This window comes from Temnothorax longispinosus, chromosome 9 (genome assembly GCF_030848805.1).
Source record: "Temnothorax longispinosus isolate EJ_2023e chromosome 9, Tlon_JGU_v1, whole genome shotgun sequence".
NCBI lineage: Eukaryota > Metazoa > Arthropoda > Insecta > Hymenoptera > Formicidae > Temnothorax > Temnothorax longispinosus.
Window position 1 is genome coordinate 16,889,413 of NC_092366.1, and position 26,194 is coordinate 16,915,606.

Below are 26,194 nucleotides of genomic sequence, written 5' to 3' on the forward strand. Positions count from 1 at the left end.
GAAAGACATGCATAAATTCGGTTTTGTATGCCAGCGGTATCACAAGTTGTATAAAAAATAACCAAAGACGATGGAGCAACTTTGAAACACTGGCATATTCGTGGATCACAATTATATATGTGATTACTGTCGATCATCAGTACGACTGAATGCTGCGTTTACATACCTAAAATGAGATAATACTTTTCTACAACATCGTACGAGTACGAGAGCCCTTCGGCGAAGCGCATCACGGTCTCGATTCACGTTCTAAAAAGGGAGCAGCGCGAATCGAACATTGGAAACGATTGTACGTGCGCATAAAGCCAAGCATTTGTGAGCTCTCCCCGTGCTCTTTCGTCCCGCCCGTCATTCGCCGCCTCTGTGTACTTTGCGAGTAGTCCCTAATTGCAGAGCTCCGATGCTCGACGACGGACGATCGATGAATTCGGTCCGGTTCCTATATCCTATCGCCACGCTGAAAAATGAATCCACCCTAGACAACATACCCCCCGCGCGCGGCGCCGGATATAATTGAGATAGGATGTATGATTAATCGATCGGCAAGTTAGTCGCCGACGAATCGGAGACAAGCCCACCGGTCGCTCGTTAATTACCGTGCCGCTTGATGGATCGCTCGCGCAAGGTACGGACGGCGGTTAAGTGTCCTTCACGTAAGGATTAGTGCCGTTGTTTGTAGCGCAGAATTCTTAGCTCGCTATATAATGTCGGGTGATCATTCACGTACCTAACATATGTAGGAGGTAGTCTGCAGTAGTGGTTGCATCGCATTGCGGAAGCTTCGTCTGAACGGCGATCTCAGCAAAATGCAGCCGCACTGCGATCTGACGTGTCTGACGTGTACCGTATCGAAACGATATACTAATAAACTTTGCGCAAATGATATCTTAGAATTACCAAGAAACTGAGGATTCCTTTGCAGATTACGTCTCGGAACGGCAAAATAAATGTAATAGATTAATTCGCATTCTTTTATCCTTTTAGCACGGTTGCGTGAAAACGCGGGAGTTTTCCGACTCGTGAAAAACGCGAGTGCGCCGAGAGATAATTGCTTCCGCCGTCGCTCGGTGCTAACAATAATATTGTCTTCTCGAGAGTTGCGTTCCACGCGCGCGGAGAGATCATTCATTTTATTTACCTCGTACTTGAAAATAAACTTACAACCGAGTGTACAAACGCAGTTTGCCTTTATTCCATTTTAATTCCATTTCATTTTGATCTCATTTCGCACTTCGTTATTAAGCAGCTATCGTGCAAGGAATTTCAGTCCTGCGAATGTTAAATGTTTTTTTGTTTCATGTATCATCTTTTTATTTGGTTTTATTCTTCCTTTATTAAACGTGTGAATTTATTTTTTCATCATGTACATTTGTAAAATGTAATAATTACAACATGATAGATAATTACAATATGTATGTACAATATATATTTATATTCTGTTAGAGTAGAATTTCAATTAATTTATTACAATCGTATGTCATTCTGGTACATAATCCGCGAAAGAAATCTTTAGTTTCAATCCTCCACGACTCGAGAATGATTGACATTCCGAGATTATCGTAAAAAAAGAAGCTGATAATAGACATGAGAAATATAAGTACATCACGTATATATACATAATATATGTATATTGTATATACATGTGATGTGATAAGCTTAAAGTTGTGCGTGCAAATATAGAAACTTTATACGCTGACATATCATTAGAACGGGCGAGAGAAAGAGGAAGCAAAATACAAAGAGAAAAAAGGGACAAGGTTAGCGCGTCTAACGACACTTTCATACTCGAGTCAGTTTCTCTCCCGCGCGATTCCACCGATAAAACTTTCCTCATGAATATTTTATAAGTCGATCCAAGTGATACAACCCTCGGCCAACGATGCATCATCGTAGACGCTTTTCCACGGATTCTCTCGATCGACAACGGTTCGATCCTTTCCCTATCCCTGATACATCTCGCCGTATCCACGGCATCGGCAGGACGAAGATACGCACGCGGACTTGGACATGCACGACCTCACGTAAGCCCTCGGAGTTACATTAAGCTATATAGATTAAGGTTTAAACATTAAGGGTGCTTAGATCCGATTAGGAACGCGTATTCAAGGTAAGCGGTCGCGAAGGAAAGGCGGAGGCCTTGATATTGACTATACTACTGAGACTATGTTTCTTCTTTAATGTGCGTGTGTGGAGTGAAAAAAGTCTCTCGTCATACATATTTTATTCCCTTTAACTTTCAATTTACTGACTTTACAAGGTTCTTTAAAACAATATTAATACTTATATGGAAGAAAGGTTTTTTTAGAAAAATAAAACTGATAATACAAGATATCATAGATAAATAAATGTATTTTGTCTTCAAAGAGTATCTGCTTGTTCACCATCATTGTCAACACATTCTTAGAATCTTCTCCAGAGCCCTGAGGCACATTTCTTTAGGTATTGTTGTAATCACATTTGCAATTTTCCGTTGGAGATCACATAAGATAAACACGTTCTTTTTATCAACCCCCACAGTCAGAAATCATACGGCGTGAGGTCTGGAGAACGTGCTGGCCATGTTAGAGGCCCTTTCCTTCCAGTCCATCTCCGTCCGAATTCTCTGTTAAGGGAATAGACATAGCATAGTAGAATGGAGCACCATCCGACTGGAAGTATCCAGTATGCCGGATTTCATATTTGAAAATTGCAAATGTTCCCAAAGAAATGTGCCTCAGGGTTTTAGAGACTACCTGAAGAAAATTCCAAGAATGCGTTGACAATGATGGTGTACAAGTGAAGAGAAAAATACATTTGTTACTATGATAACTTGTGTTGTCAGTTCTGTTTCTAAAAATACATTTATATAACCAGCTCAAGAATACATAATTCAAGAATATACGGTTTTCCTGACACTTGACATGTGTATCCACATCAAACATTTTATGACATCTATTAAACATTGCACAAATATTAAATGTGTTATCTTTTGTTTTATATTATTTAAAAATGGAAACGCGCAGATGAAAGCTGAACGATAATCGTTCAATATAAAACGTAAAGCATAATCTGTCATCCTTTCTTCATTCTGAGAAAACTCGAAGAGATGCACGTGTTTATATTTTCATTAGATCAGACCACGCGCAGGTCGATAATACAGAATACACATTTTTCCATTTTTCACCCCGAATTTTTACCCCAGAATTTTCGATGGCGGCTGACACGATCGCGTCACAGCGCGTCAACCCTTTCGGTTTCCACCTGGTCGCGTTTCCTCTTACGGTAGCGCGCAGTAGGTAGTCAGTCGCCACGGGCTTTTTCACGTCGCTGCGCAGCTTCTTGCGGAGTTACCGAATCGAACTTCCGCATCGTTTCGATCGTTTTCGTGCACGGTCTACATTCTATCGCGAATTCTGAAGCTTCGTGACACGTAGAGTCTGTTTTGGTATACGAGTAGTCACTTTCTGTTTAGATCCCGCACGGGAGTGTACCATCTCGTCTTTTTATCTCTCCAGGCAACTTTTTTTTACGCTTTGTGTGTAGTCCGGATCTTCGCGGCGAACGGCGAGCTGTATCTTCCGGAAAGACACTGTCTTCCTTTGTTCGATCCGCGGTTCACGTCGTCGATTCCCTTCGCGCTCGTCTCCCGTCTTTGTTTGATCGGCGCGTTTTTCCAAACCCCCTCAGACAAACCCCCTCGTCTTTCGCCGCTTCTGTCTCTCTTTTCCTTTCGTTCACGCTTCGTCTCGCGCGTACTACGCTCCACGCCTTGTCTCGCTCGAGAAGAGTCCTCTCGTCTCATCTCGCTTCAGACGATACCCGCCTCTATCGTCCCACCTCTATCGGCTGCCTTTGTTTTATCAACGCTCCCCAGCCGTCGCTCCGTCCTTGTCCCGCTTCAGCACGCACTTTTTCGCCTTTCCTCTTTCATCCGATTCACCCCCGTCTCGTCCACTTTCTCGACCTTTCGTCATCTAGCTCGCTTCAACCATCGCGCGTTCGTTTCTGCTTCACGGCACCCTCTCTGTCATTGTCTTTCCTTCTCCGTCCTCAAATCCCCGAGTGTCTCTCTTCAACGTCACTCTTTACGCCGTGTGTCTTCCTTCTCCGACCACCGTTCTCTCCCTTTATCCACCACCCTCCACCCTTTCCATGCCCTGCCTCTTTCTCGTTTTCTCTCTCTAGCTGTCTCCCACCAACTCACGCACACCCTCCGCCGTCGTCAAGCGCCGGTTCCGTGCGGATTGGTCCTGCGCGCTAGGGGATGCTGCGAGATAATCGTATCCCCTCGCCCTTCGCGTAACCAACCCCCGCGAGTCACCCCGTGTCGAGGGAAGCAGCAGTGAGAGCCAGGCCGCCGCCATAGCCGCTCCCCGGGCAACGAAGGAGGAGAAACCGGCGAATCATTCTCTCTTCCTCTCTCACCCTCCTCTGTCTCTCTCCGTTTTCTCGTTCTCTCCGTCTCTGTCCGACGTTCCCGGGTGTCCGCGTTGCGGCGCGCGTTTCGCGGCGGCGACGTTTTAACCCATATTCCAGTCTAGAATTTCACCAGCGTGGCACGTCGTCTCGCACGCGCGCGAACCGACGACCGGGCGACCGACCGGGCGAGCACCCGGCAGCGAGAGTGACGTGGATCTGGACACGCGAGTGTCCGCTTTCGCGGGCAGCGTGTACATCCGACGACGGGAGCGCGTAGAGACCGTGCTGCTGACGAGGCATCGTCGACGACGACGACGACGACGACGGCGTCGACGACGACGACGGCGACGATGGCCACCGGGCGAGCGTAGAGCAACGTGGTGAGAGCGTACAACACGCGCGGCGCGTCTAAATTGCTCTTCTACTACTTGCGACGACGACGATGACATTTCGACGACGACGACGGCGGTAGAGAGGCTTCGTGCGCGTGTCACTCGTCGACGTGGGTGACCGCCGTTCATCGTCGGATGCTATTGAAGGCGCGAGGGTGACCGGTGAGGGTAGTTGACGGCGATAGCCGCGGAAAGGACAGAGGATCTTAACGATTAGCGGTTCTCTCGATCGCGATAAGACCCGGTGATGTTCAACCGACTGAGGAAGTCTTTTAAAGATCAGCACTCGCACATATAAATGTTGCCGGCGTTTGTAATTGACATTGCGTGTACATGTTACATACTTGAGTAGGAATACGGTGACATCGATGGTGATGACGGTTCGTAATCGTGAATAAAAAATGCAAACCGTAGTAGTGAGGTCTATGCGGCGAGGGAAAGTTTGTGGTGTCGAGGGTGGCGGCGAGCCGTGAACTTGGGGGATGCTAAAAATTTTGTGCGCCATGTTAGTGTGAGTGTTTCGCTGGTGGGTCACGAATGCCATTGCGTAAACGTGGTTCATGCGGAATGGAACACCATGGTGTCGATGCTGACCCGTATATGTCAACGACGGTGCGGTCATCGAGCGATTGTCGTTAATACCCTGATGGATGATTAAAGGCTACCGTCTCGTGTCAAGCATGCGATTCGCGTAGAACGATAGATGCTTGTTGCAACGTGTAACTGCTGAATCTCTGACGAGAGACGATGACGTAAACGCAGATGTCAGGCGTGGATTTTAGACTTTGTCGAACTTTAACACTTTCCTGAATGTGATACTGAGAGGTCAAACGTCTATTAACGTCACCGTTATAAATACGTACTAATTTTACGTTTATTCGAGGCTGCGGTTAATTTTGAAGGGGGTACTTTTGCGGTGACGCGAATAAACGAAAATTCGAGGAGCATCAGGAGAGAGAAAGGCGGATGATCGAGGATACTTGGGATGAATTGAATCGTGGGAATTAGTACTTCGTGAAAGAGAGTCCGGAAAATTGTGCCAGAAGCCGCGATTGCCCGGCCATGAAGTACGCTGCACAATAAAACTTACGCGACTTCACGAGGCATCCTGGAAAGAGGTCTACCGGTCGGAAGAAGGCACTCCGCAGTCAATAACGCGCCGTCGAGTGTCTACAGACGAAGTACGCACGATATTCACCGGAGAATTTAATTAAGCGACCAAACACCCGGAATACCTACGAGCCGAGCACACAGTAGGTTCAAAATATCTCGCCGGCGGCGAAGTCGATTGCGCGATCGGACGTCATCGCGAATGTCGCGTCATCGCGTGCGTCACGTCATCGCGAATCGAGACGATTTAACGACGAACTTGTAATAACTAATGAATGCAGACGTTTACATACTAAAATTGTAGGGCCGGAAATCACCTAGTTTGCCGAGGGTTTCGCGCCGCGCAGGACAGTGAGACGCGATTTTCAGATCTCTTTCATTACGTTTTTCAATTCGTCACTCGAGAATGTAACTTTAAACGCGGGATCAGATTATGCGGCGAAGAAAGTAATAATAATCCCGAGAAATAAATTGCCAGTGGCGATCGATGGTCGACCGATCCGTTCGATCGCGACGGCGGCGTCGAGTAACGCCGTGCGTGTCGGCACGTGTATGGCATTAAGTGAACCGCCGCAAACAATTGATCGCGACAATTCGATTGCCGGTGCATCTGACGCCTCAAGTTCCGGCTTTCGCCTGTCCGATATCGTACATAGCGCGGGAACGCGCGTAATCGCGGCTCATTAAGCGCTACGAGCTTTCAACAGCACTGGCCGTTTGATCGCGTCGCTTTGTACGCCGCGACGATGTAACGAGAGAGTCGGCTCCGCGAGTCACGTGGACCTGACAATTCTGTACGACGAGAGAGAACGGCAAGTCGAATCTGCCGATTCGCTGGGAAATTAGGATTAGCGGTCGATCATACCGATAGTTTAGCACGAAGACATCCAAGCCGAGCCGGTCCGTTTACCATTTCTCCAATTAAGCGCGACTTTAAGTGCATTGATAAAAGCAATATTCTGCGAGTCGGAAGCGCGAAGCGGAATTCTGCGGCCGCGATCGGCGAGTGTGCCGATCGTTCCGGCCGCTACGCGTGAATTCGTCGTGAGAGTGCCGGTGATTGTGACGGAATCGAGGTGCCGATTCTAGGGTCGATCTGACACGCACGACGACGCCGATCTCCCCCCCCCCCAGCCCCCACGCTTCGCGAGGAACATAGTCACGATCTCGCGATGCCGCGGCGTCCCAGCAACGTCATCGCCTCGGCACATCGCGAGCTGCGAGCGACGAGATGAGAGGGGACGGCGTGCGGAAACAAGAGTAGGTATGTGTATTGCGCACGTGTACGTTGTTACGTTAAGTTACTCTGCCGAGAAAGAGAGAGTGAGGGAAAACGGGAGGCAGGGAAGGAGGGGCGCGGGGTGAGGAACGGTCATTTTCGGGGCAAGTGGATGCTGGCTTTTCGAGAGTGGCGCGGTCCGCGGCTGCTGTTTGCCGTTCTTGCCGAGTTAAATGGCGCACGAAGGGAGCTATGCCCTTTAACATCGCGGGAAAGATCGATCTCGCACACTCGAAACGTCCGGCTCTTGCAATTCGTTTAATCGAAGCCGAGAGGGATGGAATTAACCCTCGTTTGATGCCCCGCGTGCCTTCCTCGCATTGCCCCCTCGATGTTTGCGTTTGCAGAACGGAAATGATCTAACGCAATTACCCGGGCCGTGCATTTGAGCGCCGAGCTCGGGGGGTTTTGTAGCGGCAAGCTGTAACAATTCAGTGACACACAGTCCTCAAAGTTATCGTGAAAGAATGAAAAATGTTTTAACGGTAGTAAATTGTTAAATTTATCTAATCTGAAACTCGCGCTTACTTCAACGATCTTTTGAAGCTTTTATTCAATAACGCGGAAAATTATTATCTTTCCACGTGCAGTTCGAAACTTTTGTATTGTTTTTCGCAACAATTTGCAAAGTATCGGAAGAAGATTTCTTATAAATTGCAAGTAAATGACGACGGTAAACTAATTTCGTCCGATATCGACGATGCTGCTATCTTACGCGCGAGGATCTGGGATTGGGGAAACGAAATCGAACGGCTGCTTATTAACTTCGCGTTCAAAGAAGCAAAAGTGGCGCGGAATGCAATCGGCGATTCAGGTGGAACGGAACTCGATTGAAAGCAGCAGCTCGAAAGCAACCGCGTACCGGGGGTTTCATCATCAAGCGCTTTATTGACAAAGGTATTTCGTATTACTCTTTGCAAATACTCACGCTTTCCACAAACGAGGAAGTATCATTATCAAACGCTGCGTGATCCTCCAATCGTGATCCGGTGTGATCCCGTTATCCTATTAACGCGGCAAAATATTTGATGTTCAATCGATGATATTGTTTTGACGATAAAATTCTTGTGGATCTACCGAGACTACGTTCTGTTATGACAAAAGTAGTTTAACCAAATAATCGACATTTTCGATTTACTATATACGCTTCATCGTAAAACATCTCGATTTTTATTCTCTCTCCCCGAAGATTCCTCGCCTAGTGACCGATCATGCTTATGTTGAACGATCAACCCCTCGCCTCGCAGTCCCCTCGCGGAGACTCCCAGTTAGAACTTGCTTTATAATGCTTATGCATATTTATGTACATCGTTTTCTATATCTGTCGTTTATATCGCCCCGTTAAGTTTAATACCATGTGACATTTAATGTCAATGAGCAACATACATGTGATGTAGTTTGGTAGAACGGATTAGTATACGCGTGTAATTATTGTATTAAAATTATCTCGTTCTCTCTTTGTACGGATTCGCCGTAATGACAAAATAATGTAAAATATAATAGCCGATCCAATGAATAATAAACAAGTAAACACATCCGAGATGTGATGTATCGCAACGTGCATAAATCAGTAATAATAATAACTGCGAACGTGATTAGTTTTGCTTAGTTAAACACAGTAATTACTATACATACGTATGGCGCGTGGCGACTGTTCTTCTCTACAGAAATTTTCCTTCTTTAATGATTTAATTTAATCACTTGGCTTTTCATGAAAAGATAGACGATTGTTTACAAGAAGACTTCGAAAGAGAGCACGACGATTAGACCGATCAGGAGAAAAGTCAAATATCTTTACGGTTACGACATTCTCGACGGCATTAAGTGTCGCTTAATGGCCGATAGCCGATACCTCGGCATTCGCCCTCCTCCGATGCTTACGATGTACGTGCTTGTAGATCGAAATGGATTGGATTAACACTTCCGACAATTACAAAGTAGCGCTCATTCTTCACTAAGAAAGCAAGTTAAAGGCGACTTTTAAGAAAATTATATGACTACAAAAACATCTCATTGACAGCCGGAAATTTTAGAGGATACGGAGTATAATTAGCATGAATTAGATGGAATTCTTAATTAATATGTTTAAGCCGTGCCATCAATCACTCGGTCTACAATGTATAATTCAATAAATTTCTTAAATTGCTCGATAAAAAAAGAAACGTCAGTTGCATAACAACGTAAAATTACCAGTTAATTTAATAGCGTATTATGAATGAACATTGCTGTACGTAACACCAGTCAGTTATGAAATTGGTGTACAAATTTTTGGTTAGCGGTTTACCTCGTAATGCACAATAGTTACCTTTCAAAGGACCTCGCATACTCCACTTTATTATTATTATTAAACGTTAACAAATTTATCCCCGCATGTCGTCACTGTATCACCAGTATACCATTTGGTTATACATGTATTACATGTAAATTAATTTCCTGCCCGCTTGTTGAAATTGGGATTGTATTTCACATCGATCGCTCTCCGAAAAATGACGATAATTGACGGCGATTCATTGTATGCGCGCGTGTACGCGAACGTACGATATTAAATTCGTCATGTGTCTTCTGTTGAGCGCGAACGTCAAATACCAGATAGCAAAATAATTACGCAACAGCTTTAATCAACGCGTCATCGATGCAACGCACGGGATGTACGTGTGCGAAGTTATTAAACAAATCAATATATATCGCCGGCCCTTCGCGCGCAAATTAACGTTTCGTTAACGGGCAAAGTCGAACGCGATAATTTCGCGCAAAATGCATTTATCTGAATTGTGACAGATGTCGAGATCAGCAAGTCGCGAGTGGAATGAAAATGTCTGTGTGAAAAAATATTTGTGACATACAGCACATTGCGCACATTTTAAATAGACTGCAGATCTCGTACTGGTTGACTATTGTTCAAACTTTGATACAAGCTCATATTCAATCGCGGGATAGGATACAATATCCTATCAATCGCGCATGTGTGTGTGTGTGTTTGTACAATTAAAAATCGCTGTTTATCTTTCCTTATTTTTGCACATGTACAAATAGATGATTTTCTCTTGTCTGATAGTTTTTTCTCCCTTAAAAATATATCCATCGCTCGTATCACTACACGGCACACGGCACACGAAATCATCTGTATCAATGTACCCAATAAGTACAACAGATCCTCGTATTACTGGGCGAGATCGACTGGATGAACTGGCCAAATATTTCGGAAATATATCTCGCCGCTTTCGCGGACGCGAGGGAAACCGCAACGTATACCTTCCATCTGCGGTCAAAGCCGCCGAAAAGGAGATCGCGAGAAGATGGATCGGCTGGCGTGTAACTCCGACGCAGATATTCGGGCGATGATAAGTCACACGGCGGAAGAAAATGGAATGGAAGTGTTTTGGCACCCATTGAAATTTATTGCGGATTATGCATCGCGGAGTATCTTGCGTGCGCGATCACGGCGAGACCTCCTCCGGGAGATCCCCTTTTTGTCGATACTTTTTTCAACTTCCCCGGGCGATCTCTCGTCGTTCCCCTGCTCTTCTCTCGCGTCCGTTATTCTCTCGCGCAAGTTCCGCTTTTTCCGCCAAACTCGGCGAATTTATGCATCGCCTCGCCGGCAATTCGCCGCGCCAATAAATATGGTCGAGACAATATCCTTATTTATCTTTTGATACAACGCGTTTTTTCTCGTCCGAGAACGAGAGAACTATGTTTTTTTAATCTTTCGATGCATCGCCAGCGAAATTCGTTCCCGCGAGATTCAAGGGAGTCGAACGGAAGCTTGACTTTTAGATCCGGTCGCGCGACTTTCGGTGCGGGATCTTCGTCTGAAACGAGATTACCAACTTAATTGCATTAATTAATTAGGTATTTCGTGATGCGCGCGCATGTTTCGCCCGCGATGCGGAAGGGCTCTCGGGCGGATTTGGGAGAAGTGAGAGTAACAAAGTACCATTTCCCATTGGAATTACAACGGGTTTCTACGGCTAAATCGACACGCGTTGCAACTTTCCGGTCGATGCTTCATATTGAGGGCATTATCTCGTTTTATTCAGAGCGCCGCTGCCCGTTCGTATTCTCGCTGCCGGTATCGTTTATCGGCCAGCTTTATGACGTCATAGCGCGCACAACTGGGTTATCACGGAACACCTGTATAAAATAACGATACGATATATAATGCTCTCGTCGCAGGATGCAGATTAGATGATGCGGATAAACGAAAAGCAAATTGCTCGCGTTTGACAGTTATAGATTATTACAAGTGCCGTTAAAAAATAACTACATGAATAAAAGCATCCTACATATAGTTTTTGAAAAAAATAGTCGAAAAGTAACGGTCAAACGTGGATGGCAGATGTTGCAAACGCAAATTTTATTTTAAATCAATAAACGTCACGTTTCTGTAATTGTACGCTAAATGAATTATTATTATTATTGGATCTAGTTTTACAGATCGAATTTAGGAACATTATGCAGCAGAGATTTTAATATGCGAAATAATTAAGGTGACTTGCGTTGGTGATGGTAGCTCCAAAAAGCAAACTTGCGGCTGAACCTCGCATTAACCGCGAGATAAATTCTCGCCTTCATAATTCTCAAGCGATTGTTTTATTAATTTCGCAGCTTCTACGTAACTTCCAACGACTAACAAGCACGCGCGCGCACGCGATTACGAACACGCGTTCTTCGTGCTTTTATATAACGATTCTTAAAACTTAATTATCTCCGCGGACATGTCGCATTATCTGAATTTTCCCATTAACGCCGGGTAAGAAGTAATACCAGCTCATAGTGGCGCAAATTTTCCTCTTAGAGAACGTCGCGTTTTTTTTCCCGACGCCTGCGATAAGAGCTGTTCTAGCGTCCTGGAATTAAAAAGATAATTGAAGGAGCGAGTCGCAGAAGAAATTATCGGGTTTTGCAAAACCATTTAATTATAGTTAAGCTCTCGCCCTGTTTCTACCATTTCGGTGTGTCATCGTCTTCGACTAATTCTAGCTGATTACCGTATTTTTCGTTGCGAGCAGCCATTAGAAAATAACATTCGTATTGAGATTAAAGAGAGTTTCTTTCAGTCGGCAAAAATGTATATAACGTAGCCGGTAAAATTACAAGAAAACTCTCGCACGATCATGTTTGTGACCTAAAAATGTGCAGTGGGTTCAATGTATTACGTTTTACATTCAAACTTTTCCCCATTTCGCTAAGACTCGTGAGAAAGTTTCGAGTCTCTCTTACTCTTCTTCGCATAATTTTTTTTTATACGTTTCCCAAATGTCTATTTTAAAATATTTATAAACTGCACGCGTATAGATGAAAACTAGATGACCGCTGACTTTTTCCGCAATAAAACTCAACTACCGCTCTCTTGAGTCTGGAGTCAGCGTGTTTTTAGCGATTCTAAATATTGTACATGTGTTATGGTTAAAGCTCGAAACGCGGTCAATCCTAGGATTGACTAACCAATTCTGCCGAACGGCCAAGCGTCTTGGTCAAAGTTTTGTAGTAATTTGTTAATATCGCCGCAGCCCCTTCCCCGCATAATAAAACTACTCAAACTCCCAGCCTGATACCTGACTGCTTTAATCAAGAAACTTGGTTATTCCTCAGGATTGATCAGTTATTCCACAGACTTGACCAGTAAGTGCTAGAAATGCCCGCGTTTCGGGCTTTGACCATAACATATATACTATAAAAATTAAGTTATTGTAAATTGATTGGAGATTTTCAAAATTATACACATCACGTTTAATAGAATATATTATTCTTGTTCTAAATTTCTCGAGAGGAAGTATCTTTCTTTTACTTGGGGATGTGGAGAATAAATATGATACGTATTGCTGCTTGGCTGACTATGATATTCCGCATCTACTGCATTATCGCTGAACAATGCAGTATCGGATTAGTACCTACGCTGATTTAGAACAGCCGTAATGCATTTAGTACCTTGATTGAGACCGATGCGATCGTACCGTGTTCGTTAGCAACAACGAATGTGCAGTCGAACGGACTGAGCGCGATGAAAAACAACGGCATGGTTTTGCATTTATTTCATTTAATTCTTGATAATTCTTGACAAATGTTAATAAACGGCGATTCGTACAATACGCGATTGTAAAATTGGTTTATCTTATCTGTAGTTTTTAATAAACGTACAGAGAAATTCATAAAACAAATGTTAATCTGAAATTTAATCATAAACATGTTTGTAAAAAAATTGGAAAATTATTAGGTTTAACCGTACGTTTTGTTGAAGACAAATCGTGAATAAACCTATGTTATCGTGCAACTGAGAGTTATAACCGATATCTTTTCGGGAAGCTGCTCGGCGAAAACCACACGCAGATGCTTGATTGAATAAAACTCGATAAAGTCATATAGACCGCACTCGCGGATGCGATGGTTCTTGTACTTAATGTTTGGAACTATCGTACCTGAATATTCGCGCTCTTGAATATGGGATGATGCTGAATTTGAGGTCGTCCAACTAGCATAAACTCGGGCGTAACTTGCTTGTCAGAGTTTGCACGCACCAGAAACCAATGCGAGAAGTACGACCGCGCGCCGTAAGGTATTTTACATCACCGGTTTACTCGCCACGGGCGCACGGTAAAAGCGTGCCTTTTATTTCCTCCTTTCGCCCTTGTCGCTCGCGTTTCCGTCGACAGATAATCGATTCTTTTTCCATCCTTTTCCTTTATCTTTTTCCAGGTTCTTTTTTCCCACCGTTCGTCCGGGATAATTATCGCTCGCGGAAGGACCACTTAGATAATTAATGAGAAATCAAGCGGCCTCCTAATCGGCATTCTCAACGCGCGAAATCGTCGAACGATATGCGAATGTCGAATCCGGTTATGGCTATATTATGCCAGTGAAATACGCGAAGAATTTAAGGTTAATTAAGCGTAACGCTAATGAAGACGTGGAGAATTTAAGCGGCTTTATATTTATGCAATTTGTACGATTCCATGGACGTTTGCAGCGTCGCTCGATCTCTCGGTTTCACGAATAATTAGTAGTCGACGATTTCTCGGAAAAAAAAAACAACTTCTTTGTCGTTGTTTGCGCCTTGGTAAATTCGCTTATTTAAACGTTAGCGAATTATTAATTCTGCGACATTTTCCGTAATTAACATTCAGACGCTTCGCTCGTCTATAACAAAGAAACTCAAAAGAAAGAGAAAGATTTTATTCTTTAGTGTAAATAATGTCTGTTCTATATAACTTTAATAAGAAGCAAATTTATTCAGGCTAAAGAAAATTACACATGCAGTCGATGTGACGCACACGCTTACAGATAATGACTTCAGAATCCTACTTTTCCTCTTCCTTTCTTTCTTACTTTCTTGCACTTTTTCAATTTCCTTGTGGGCCATAAGATTTTCAATTTCGCCAGTTTCTATAGTTTCTACAGCTCCTAGACACTTTTGATATCTTAATGATAGCATATTTAATGCTCTCCTATTTCAGGAAGCGGTATCCTACCCACTGCGTCTTATTTCGCTGGCCAAGGGAAAGACAATTAACGTAAAACGGTCAAGCGGAAATGAAGCGATAAAATATCGTGGCGTACCACGCTAGAGGAGCGTTCTCGCTTTAGCGAAGATCTGTCCCTACTCCCTATAGACAGCAAGGCTAGGTGAAAACGCACCTAATGGCGCGTTTAATTAATCCGACCTTGGTTATTTTAATTATCCACCGGCACTCCTTACACGCGGCGACTTCATCTACTTCGCTCCATCTAACTAGAGGCGAAACTTGAGCGTGAATGGTCCCCGTCACGACGAGGATGGCTGTGATCGGCTTATAAACTTATCTAACCGCCATTTCAGCACGATTATCCCATCGTTGAATGCTACCTCCCATTCTTCGCCATTCACGACAATCCGTGACGCGTGGATCTCTGATACCGCGTGTCAGACAATATACCGTCGATTGCGAATTGAAGTATAAAATTGTGGGATAAAAACGATCGACGACATTTTTCGCATTATTTTTCTTCCAACATACCCATTAGGAAATGCCTTGCAATATGAGACGATTAGTAAACTATTTTCGATCACGTTTCTAGAAATTTGAGAACACCAGGTACTGATTGTATTTCAATTTACAGATTGTATAGTAAAAATATTCTTATGGCGAATATAACGCATTGTAACTATATCTGAATCACATAAAATAGGCGGCGAATAAGCTTAAGTTTCGATTGATGGGGATGATTTGATGAAACTGGATACTTATTGATGGGATTCAATTAAAACGCGAGCGGTTGATACTGAAAAAGTAGAGTTACTTTCAATTAAATATTTTATACCTCGCGGAGTAAGCGCAACGTATCAAAGTTTCAGTCGCTCTGGGAGAGTAAGTAAAGTTCGCGAGAGTATCACAGCGCGAACTATTGCAAGTTTTATATATAAAACCGCCCGACACGTTCCAAGCGACAAATGATTTTCTTTCCGTACTTCCGTTTGGGTATGCCGAGGAGATAAAATAACTTTGCTAGTCGACTTATTGCACGATTTCGTGGGAAAACGATATTTAATTAAAAAGAACTTTCTTTCTGTGTTTCTGTGCTTCGATATTTTCCCGCTGATGGGAAACGATAGATATTGAAGATATTGATACCGCCGAGAGCGATATTTTTTTTCTCTTTGCCGAGGATAAAGAATTATGAGAATAAATTTTTCTTGCAGCGACAGCGGAGAAAAGTTTATAAAATTGCACTACGGAATATAGATAATAGATGCTCAAGATCCAGCGTTAAATATCTTTTCTTGGCACTTCAAGGTAAGATAAATATTATGTTAAATTGAAAAGTGAAATTATAAGGAAATTAAAAACTTTTAAGAAAGCAATGTAAGCATAAATAATCACGTAATAAAGCGGGAAGCGATTTATTTTCATTCTTGCGCCTGCGGATTCTCCCCGCAATAGATTTTATAAAGTAGCAATCTCTTTTTAGACGATTTAATTCCATCGGTACAGTAATTAAAATATCCTGTCAAACCTAACAAGCGAGTTAATTTGAACGACTATCTCCCTGCGACTTATCGAGCCATCTACTAGAACTTTTTCCCACCGACGCTAATTTCAGCCGGAGAAATTATTTCGTTCGCCGGACCGACTTTTCTACTCTCTTACCCGATAAAGTCTCATCCAAGTAGATGAGAGAGAGAGAGAGAAAGAGAGACAGAGAGAGCGAGTTGAAACCATTTGCCTCTACATGTTGTAGCCGATTATTTACGAAAAGGAATAATTCTGTAGCGTCACGATGTTTGTCAAACATTTCCATATTGCATTCAATCCGAATAATCTCGTGTGACAAATTCGTACCTTTTTATCAATCCCGTTCTCCAAGAGAGATCAATTTAAATTATTTCTCGGTGAAGAATGACATATACTTGTCTAAGAATGTTCGTAAAAATGGGTTTTGTAGCGGGCACCATTATTTCGATTTGAGGACATTTTGAAAAATATCTCCCATTTTCGTAGCGAGAATGCGGGAGAACGAGGGTAAAGGGAACTGTTCTCCGTTCAACCTTGAACTGGAAATCGAATGCCGCTTCCATCGATCAGTTCTTATCGATATCGCGAGTGTCTCGGAAAGTTTTCATCCTTCGCCGCCCACTTCGAGGGATAGAGCACGTGTAAAAGGACACAGCGTCGCAAAATCGCGCTGCTGTTCAATATTGATATTTTGCCGCTTGGGCGTTTGCCGGCCGGCATGGCACTCGCCGGATACCGTATCGAGTTAATATTAGCACAGCACGAACTAAATCATGTGTCAGGGACAAACGGAATTTAGAGGGATGCATGCGTATAGCCGTACGTATATGTATATATATACAATACGGCCGTACGCGACAATAACTTGATACGTGCATCAAGTGTGATTCCATCTTTACCACGGACAAATTCTAATGTTGAAATTACTATTTTCATCGAGGGAGAAATAGAGTGACAACGCTACTAGGGAAAGGATTTTCAACAGATCGCTCGTAGCATGCCCGCACGCTCGCTCACAGTGAATGGTTTTTCATCTAAGCAGTATTATTACCAAGCAAATATTTTAGCAGCCAAATTAACTTTTTTCCGCAAGCTATCTATACGTTGTCCAAGAATCGAGATGGGTTAAACGAAAATGCCGGTGCGAAAAAAGAAATGCGCGTTGCTTGGCCAGCAACATGCAAATACGAATTAATAGTAGCAAACATAATTATTTAGTGGGTTTAAGTGAAAAACGAAAACGGAGCAGTGAAAGATACGCAAATGGCCGAGTGTTTTAACCATCCTCATTATCTAGGGAAGGCAGGATAAGCCATCGCTGTTTTGCGGATAATACCGTTGTTTATTACCATCCGGGTAAAAAGTAACGAAGGCAGCCCTATCTGCGTTTTGCAGTGGCACCTGAGAGGCAATAAACGATATTTTGTAAATTATAAATTCGCCAAGTAATATGGGAACAAGTGTCCAAACGGCACGGCATACCGGAAATATTCCCAGTACATTTACGGTGGATTTAACGCACATTTAATAGCAGTCACGCTGATGTAGGGCACTTAGGTAGATTAAACCGACATATCCAAACACTGTTATATTCATCGACACTCCAGAGTGGCCGTAGTCTTCAGATATTAAAAGCGTATTTTTTTCTGCGCTTATTCGAAATTGACGTAACTCAATTTCCCGCTTGCGTATTATGTATAACGTATAATTTTAATTATATAATTTTACTAATATAATTTATTTCGCATTATGTACGAGTAATCTGTATTTCGTTCGCTTAAATGTCATTAAAGAAATGTATTCGCTAAGTATTTGCTATATTTCGTATAATAAAGTGGAAAATGCAGCTTAATAAACTTACTGAATAACAAGCTTGGAGAACAATGTTCCATTTAAATTATATAGAATTCCTCGCGAAACTTCAGAATGCAATAATGTAATAATTTTTAGCCTCTGCTTTTATGTAACATCGGTCACGAGGAAAAAGATTCATTTTAGAAGTCAAACTTTAATAAATACAATTTATTTTACTTTTATACCAGCTCCATTAATTAATTATTTAAGAGTCTTCTGGTTCCCTCAAGTAATAACGGAGTAAATAACTTGCATCAACGTAAATAATATATTAATTTTATGCGATATATTAATTTTGTCAAAGCGAATAATTGTGCAATTATGGAAAATCGCTGAGACACGATATAATATCCTGTGAATAATTAATAGAAACTCTATTAATGAATATATAATGAGAAATATTTTAATAATTTCTCTTATAGCAGTTAAAATTTTGAAAAAAAAACCTTGACTCTATTCAATTTGGCAACGATTTCTCACGTTTGCTCGATTATCTACTTTGATAATCCGTAACATGTCAATTTTTACCTCGCTAAGGTTCTTTTATTCTTGCATTAATTGTAGCAGTCGCCAGCACAAATTGTTTGTTCGGATAATCCAATTAAAAAGCTGTCTGGACAAATTGGGATGCAGTTTTGTTACGGACACAATTTCCGATATGCAGGTCGATTTTGAAAGTCGATGGCAAAAAGTGTTGTTGGAGTAACGATGAAAAGCGCGCAAAACACAAAAGCAATATTATGATTTAAGCAAGTACCTCATAGACTCTTTCAAAACCAATATCGCGTTTTCGTTCATAAATTTTTTATCTTATTTCTTCATTAAGCTTCAGCATTTTTTACGTAAAGAAAAGAAGAAGTATTGCTGACATTTCGAAGATATTAAAAAATATTTTTACGTTTACTCGGAGCGCTTGAAAAAAGAAATTAAACGCTCTTATTCGTTTATTTAGTTAAAATTTTTATAACTTCTTATATTTTTTTACTGTCTGTGATTTATTATTAAAGAAATTTATTATCAAAGAAAATTTGCCATTAAATATTTTTAAAAAATATCTTTCATTATAATATATTCAAAATATATTAATGTACGTCATTGTATTGTCAACGACAATTCTTCTTGAATCAATCTTTAATAGTTTTAAATTCATCAATTAAGAATTTCTAAAATGTGCCTCGAAATTTAAAATTCTCGAGATTTGCGCCTTTTTTATCTTTAAAAATAATTTTGCAATAATTATATTAAATTGTACAAATTAGTACAAATATAGTTTTTCTGATACTATAATATGCACATTATTGAAAAATTTTAATTGATTTTTATCATATTACACGAATATAATTTATTACATTCTTAATCGTTCGCCCGTCTCGGATAACAATAGAAATTGATTCTTACGTTAATTAGTTAGCTCCACGTGTCTCGAATCCTTGCTCCGGATTTTTAGACCGTCAGAAGACGGTACCTTGATTGGTTGGAATTTAAAGAGCTTAACCGATTATCGATGAAAGACTCGCACAGTTTAACCTTTCATGCACGACCTATGAAAAATCTGATATCTACCCACATGATGGAATTTAAATAGCCATCCTTTTAATAATCCTGCTTGTCGATTAATTGATGAAGAAAGATACATTCTATCACATGTTTTTTGTATTTAAAGAACACATTTATGAGATATGTATGAATGTTAACTTCAATGCATAACTTCGCTTCTGTGAGATATCAAATTTCTCAAGTAACCCCTATACGAAAACTGTAAGTAGAGTTTTGCAATACAAAAGTATTTTCTTGTGTAAAAAATATGAATTATATATATCGTGAAAGAAAATATTCATACGTGTTCGTATGTGACATGTGTATACGAAATTGTCTGTGACTCGCGTTAAGCTACGGTAGTTCAAGTAACAGCCATCGACGTCCCAAGTATACGAGTTTGCCCGAGCTATTGAAGAGCTGCGAACTGTCGTTTCCCTTTCCGCCGTCGAACGTAGCGAATGTCTTTGCCGTTCAAGTAGGAAGAGACACTTGCGACGTGTAGCCGCCGCGCCGCCGCCGCCGCCCGCGCCGTGTCGATCGCGATCGACGACTATACAGGAAAGCGAGAGATCGACTCGAGTTCGCTCACCCGCGCGCCCGGAATCCCGCTGTTATGCAAATTCCGTGATAATTCCAAACATTTTTCATCCCCTCGTCACATCGCCATTCTTTTTCTCTTGTTTTCTCTCCCTTTCTCTTCTCCACACTTCGCACGAGTTCAAGCTTATTCCCTTCATCACGCGATTGTATAGAAAACTCAGCGCAACAACAATCCAATTCCATAAAACATATTTTAAGAAAAGTAATATTAAAATTTTGTATGACTGATAGTGTTTTTTATAATTTTATATTATTCTTCTAATTTTCTATGATATCGATATGTTTACTGAACTAATGAATTTCCTGGCGTTTGATGTGATCTTTAGAATGCTTATTTTTAGACAAAAAATTGATTTTATATCAAAATCACTGTTACCACTCAGAAAGTCATGGGAAAATTTATTTAATGCAAAATTATATTTATTGTACCCCGTTTATTGAGAAATGAGAAGCTATGTTAAAATCATGGACATTGATGTAAAGAACTTTGATTTGAGACTAGTTTATTTTTTCAGTTTTTATGGATTGGATCACTGACCACTGTATATTGCATTAAATGTCTCTCTTATATAAGAATCATGTAAAACTCCATCGAAATAGAAAGAGAAGCAAGAGCAATAAAGATAGAAACTGTTATTATCACGTTACGTAAATTTTTTGAGATGTTATAATAACATCAATAAAATTATCATTAATTTTCATATATCTCCAATTTATTCCCATGCTTCCTATTTTATTCATTAATATTTATTAATCTATATTTTCTTATCAAATTAACTATTATCTGTACAGTAGCACAATTAGCAGCATAATATGAAATTTTCAGACTTCTAAATGTGTAGATTATCGAAAAAATAGAGATATCGTTTAATATTGCTAATAATAATCAATATCATATGTCTAGATAAAATAATCTTCGTACAATATATAATTAAAATTATCAAAATAAATTGAGTGCTGATTAATTTTTCCTTTTTAATATTTATAATTAGATAAATTTAGCTTAATTGTTACGCCTAATATAACATGATATAACAGGAAATGTGAGCTTACGTTATACGATAATAGCGTGTTGCTATCGCATATATCAGGTCGTGAGAGGTACGTCGAAATAAGAGTTTAAGCGAAAACTGCGAGAGAACGGTGGCACGATGGGTGGCTGAAGGAAAGGACGCGAGGCACGAAAGAAGAGGGATGTGCCTTCGGGAGATGCGCACCCCGAGGGCTTCTCGAAATATGTGAATATTTACCCCGGGACGAGAGAAAAATTCACTTCTCGCTTCCCGCGGCGGTTTGTCCATCCAATCTCAATCTTTTCGCGTCGGTCAGTCGCTTCGGGGTCGGCGGGCGTCCACACTCGTGAACGACGACGTCGGCGAAGGGACGTGGACGGCCCGAAGGGATTTTGACGCGAGCGGATTCTACATTTAAACAGACTCGCGCGAATGAAAGTTTACACGCGGTTCCTTCCCATTTGCCCGCGAAATCCGGTTAATCCCGCTCTCGTAACGCGTAACGACGCTTTTAAACTGGCGAGGATTTAGCCGGGCGATTTCCGCAAACGCGCGAACGCCGCGCCGTCAAGTGGAGGGGGATCCGTAATTGATTACTATCATTCCGCGTGAAAAAGAATTTGAGCTTTCGAGATTACACCCCCCGGAATGTCTATGTTCTCCGCGGTACTTCACGATAACATGGAGAGAATTTCGGCTGGCGCGGCGGCACGACGATTACGTATTAAAGCGAAGTTAGGCCAGTCTGAGCCCTCGACGCAAACAAGGATAGGAATAACGAGAACTTGTAGCATACACGCTAGAGTTTCTCACGAGATGCCGCTAACTTTAATTGGTTTTCTGAGGAACGAGATCCTATTGCAACGTCCACTTAGAAGTAAAGGTACATCCCAGTAGCCGGTTTGCAGGTCTCGTAGCAGCGGATAAACGGCGAGATCTTATAGCGTGTCTTTTTCCATGCACCTTTCTGACAGAAAATTATATATTTTGCGTTTTGTACTCGATACAGCGGAAGCTAAGTTCGATATCGAACAGTATTATTGCATCTTTGCGCTCAATCTCATTTTGATTTTCGAACGAGGCGTCGTCGGTGTAAGTTAAAGGATTATATCGTTTTATTTCATCGATTTATCAAATGTAATAGATTATAATAGATTAATACTTATATAACTTAAATTATAAGACTCGGAGTTGACTTTCGGAGAGTCATGGTTATTGTTAGACTCGCATTGCTGACTCTCGCCGCGTGCGTATGACGCGTGCCATTGCGCGGAATATGCTTAGGCATAACCCTTTGACAACGGGAGCGTTTCAGGTTTCACGGGTAATCCACTTCGATCGATATGATGGATTGTCTTTCGATTAGATATGGACGCGTAGGAGATCCTCCACAAGACGAAGCACCCGCTCGAGCATATTCGACGCATATATGAATACGAATCGCTTCTTATGAGAGATAACTTCCGTGAGAAACATCACTTCTCTTAGGAAGAATAATAAATGCCGACATCGGCTTTTTTTTAATACTTTGTACCGTAAACATTAGCGGTAGCGCGGAGCATTTGATAGAACTTTTAACTCATGCATGCGCAGACAGAAAACTATATGAACGCTTTCATTATAATCTAAATAAAATTATTAAATTCGCAGTAACGAAACATATATCTACATTATGCCGTGCAGCGTTTAATATATTTTAATTCAATAAACAAAGGTTGGCGGGTATCTTCATTATTTTTCTAGATTACGCTTTTAGAAGATGTATACTTGCGCGGAAGGTACTCTACATGGAAATTTTAACGTGATTTGTGTAATGGGTCCCGGTGGTTACAATGCACACTGAAAAAAAGCGCTTCAGCGAAAATTAATGTAAACGCATGCATTGTGGTCAGCCATTTTAGCATTAGTTTGTGAAACACGTCGCATGGTCTCTATAATTTCTCGAATTTTTTTCGCGCCTATTATGACATTTTTTGGTAACATACGCGTAAAAATCGTACATAAAACATTGTTATTTATCGCACGCATAACTCCTTAAAAACAAAACTTCTCGTACGAGAGATTCATGCGCTTTCCAGCGCGATCTCACCGCGTGATTGTAAAACACGATTGGCCTCGAATATTGTGTTACGCACATCAAATCCATCGCATAGAAGAGACGCGTATTCATGATTTCGGGCGAAATCAAAACTATACGGGCGCGTCGGACGTCGCACGATATAAATGTGATTTGCTGCAAAATAGCGAATGCAACTCGAACCAGCGTACAGATATTACGAATCAGCGTGAATAGCGTGATAGAGTTTCTCGCGCAATCTGGTACCTTCCGAATAAAATATCTCCGCGATGTCTTACGACGACTATGATAGCGATATAATGCGTTATACTTTCCGCGACTTGTCGCGATGCTGAACTTGCGATCAAGAATATCCGATCGGAATTATGTCGAATATGTCGTAACTAGGACAGCTGCCAGACTGATATCGCATTTCGGATTTCGTATAAATAATTCGTTTTGAATCCGTTCGTGATATATTTCTTCTCCGCTCGACTCGAGAGATATTCTGTTAAAAATCGTTAGCGATAAAAGTGGATTGTAAAATTGACGAGACAAGGCGCGGACGGTGTTATAAGCGGCCGATCGATCTTCTGCTAAAATAGATCTAAAATTGAGGAGGAATATTTCGGTGCTCCGAGCGGAATGGCGATCTCGTGCCGCTTTTGCGCAAACGCCGGTAACAATTTAAAGTCACGATGCGATGGGATCTTATAAAGTGTAATAGAATGCAGGACTATTTCGCCTTAATATCTCGTAATGTTGAAAAAATTACTTTCATGTGACTTCCGTATCAGCCACACTATATTTGCATACTGCAAATACTTTTTAAGCGACAACAATATTTTACAGAGATTAACAGGCAATATAAAAACATGGAAGAGAATTAAAAATTTATCAATGGAGTATGACGGAACTCCCTTTCCTGTTTTGAAATAGAGAAATTTTTAAAATTAAACGGACAAACCGGTCACCAAAATATCAACAGATTCGCTTGAAATTAGTGTATACTATAATTAAAAAATGTATCATTTAAGCAATACCTACTCGCTGATTCTTAGTGAACTCGTATCCGAGTTATGCAACAGAAATTAATCTAAATCTCATAATTGTAAACCTATAGGTACGTAAAAATTATATCGTAACATACGGGCGCGTCATTTAATTTCCGTTTCTATTTAATCCGACGACAAAAATCAGACAGCGTAACGTCGCGTTGTGAGCTAATTCAGAACGGGTTCGAAACAATGTCGGACACGCTGGTCCTGTGTCGTCCCAAGGGGGATTACATGCTCTGGTACAGGAAGATGAAACTTCCTGCGCAAAGCAGGACGTCTTTTGCTTAGATGCGGTTACACTCGCGAGAGTACTCACCGGTGGGGGGAGGGGTCATAGTAACATCTCCAGGATCATATATCTCGATATGAATGTGACTAGAGTGCAGTAATGATATCCATGAGAATTCCAGATATAGCGAGATCGATACCCGTTCTTACGCGCGAAAAGTATTGAACTACGTGACGTTTCGTCGCGTTTTCAGCAGTTTTATTATTGCAAAAGCATTGGCATTGTTATTTCATAACCACTCATTAACTGTGTGATCGATCAGTTTCGCACTTCGGAAAAACTGAGATCTGTAATTGAGCAACTACGCATTAGAAAAAAACCATTTTAAATGTCACCTGGCTGTATATGGATTCTCCAAATATATTGTATTTTTTGTAAGCGCTATTAGAATTACTAAATTATTTACAAAAACGATATTTCCATTTGTATTTATTGCATCAATAGTTTATTCAAATATCTACAGAAAATGCTCAAAATTGCTTTAAACTTAATATTAATTTTTGATTTAATTTCTCGCGTAATTGGTGTTCTCGCGTAAAGTTTTGAATTTATATTTTTCTGTCCTATCAGCACAGATTTTTAAAATTATAAATTAAGCTGAATGATTTACTATTAATTAAGTAAGAAAAATATTACTCGTGTTATAAAAGTTTCTTTCTCGCTTCTTAGACTCGTATATATTTATCCGCAGATTAATATATTTTTTAATTGCTGATTTAATTTTTTTATCTTAAAGTTGCATATTTTCAAGTAATAATAGCCTGATTTCACACGGTGTGTAAAATATAAAGCAATCATTTGTAACGATCAGAGATGCATTTTTATGTTTATGGAAGCGCACACATACATCCGTCTGCATAATATCGTAATATACGGCCGCATCAATGGGAACAGCCCACGTTGCGTTTCACCAGAAATTGAATTCTCGTATATCGACAGTGACGAAGAAAGCGCACTCTCCTCCGCGGTATATATCCTAATAATCGGTTCTCGATGTGATTAAACGTGTCAACAACCCCCATTACTTTTCTTACAATTTTAATTCGTGGCGCGTACACGCGGCACCACGTTTTCATTCATTTGCGCACTCGGTGAGAAACGAACTTTGGATTTATTCATCGCGCTGGTTTCCGTATGCCAATAATAAACTATAAAACGTTCATCGTGTAAACGTGCGTATATACTACATACAAGGTTGTATGCAAAAATATCAATGGTTGGTATATACACTCTATCAAAGGCGGATTACCGCCTAGCAGAAAAAAGAGAGAAAGCACGAGCCACGTTAAGTCCGTTGCGTTTTACAATTTGTTTCGTCGATGTTAATGCAAAATATGCTTCCAGACCTCTTACTACGGGAAATATATGGGTATAGCCCAAATTGATTAAAGATTCTGTAGCTACTAAAGTTTAGTTCCAGAATAACGTACGATCAATGTGAGAATTTGCGAGGGACAAATGCCAGTGTAAACGTCCATATCGTCAGAAAGTTACAAATTGCAATCTGTTATAATTGAACGTAGCTGTTGTTAGATTCGGCTCTTTAATTAAATTGTTAGTTCTTGTTGCTATCAAAATTATTAAGCTCGTGAATGATGTACAGAGATAAGCTTAGA

At 41.2% G+C, this 26,194-nt stretch overlaps 1 protein-coding gene across 5 annotated transcripts in view; it reads left to right on the top strand.

Moving 5' to 3' along the window:
- Positions 1-4,296: 4,296 nt before the first annotated feature.
- The window catches only part of LOC139818617 (uncharacterized), a 168,555-nt gene continuing 146,657 nt past the window's right edge, over positions 4,297-26,194 (top strand). For 2 of the 5 annotated variants that reach the window (XM_071787407.1, XM_071787410.1), the window contains exon 1: positions 4,298-7,164. The gene's annotated coding sequence lies outside the window, so the exon portion shown is untranslated. Of the gene's footprint in view, positions 7,165-26,194 lie in introns of all 5 variants that reach the window. The other 3 variants (XM_071787411.1, XM_071787409.1, XM_071787412.1) reach the window with 3 other exon arrangements.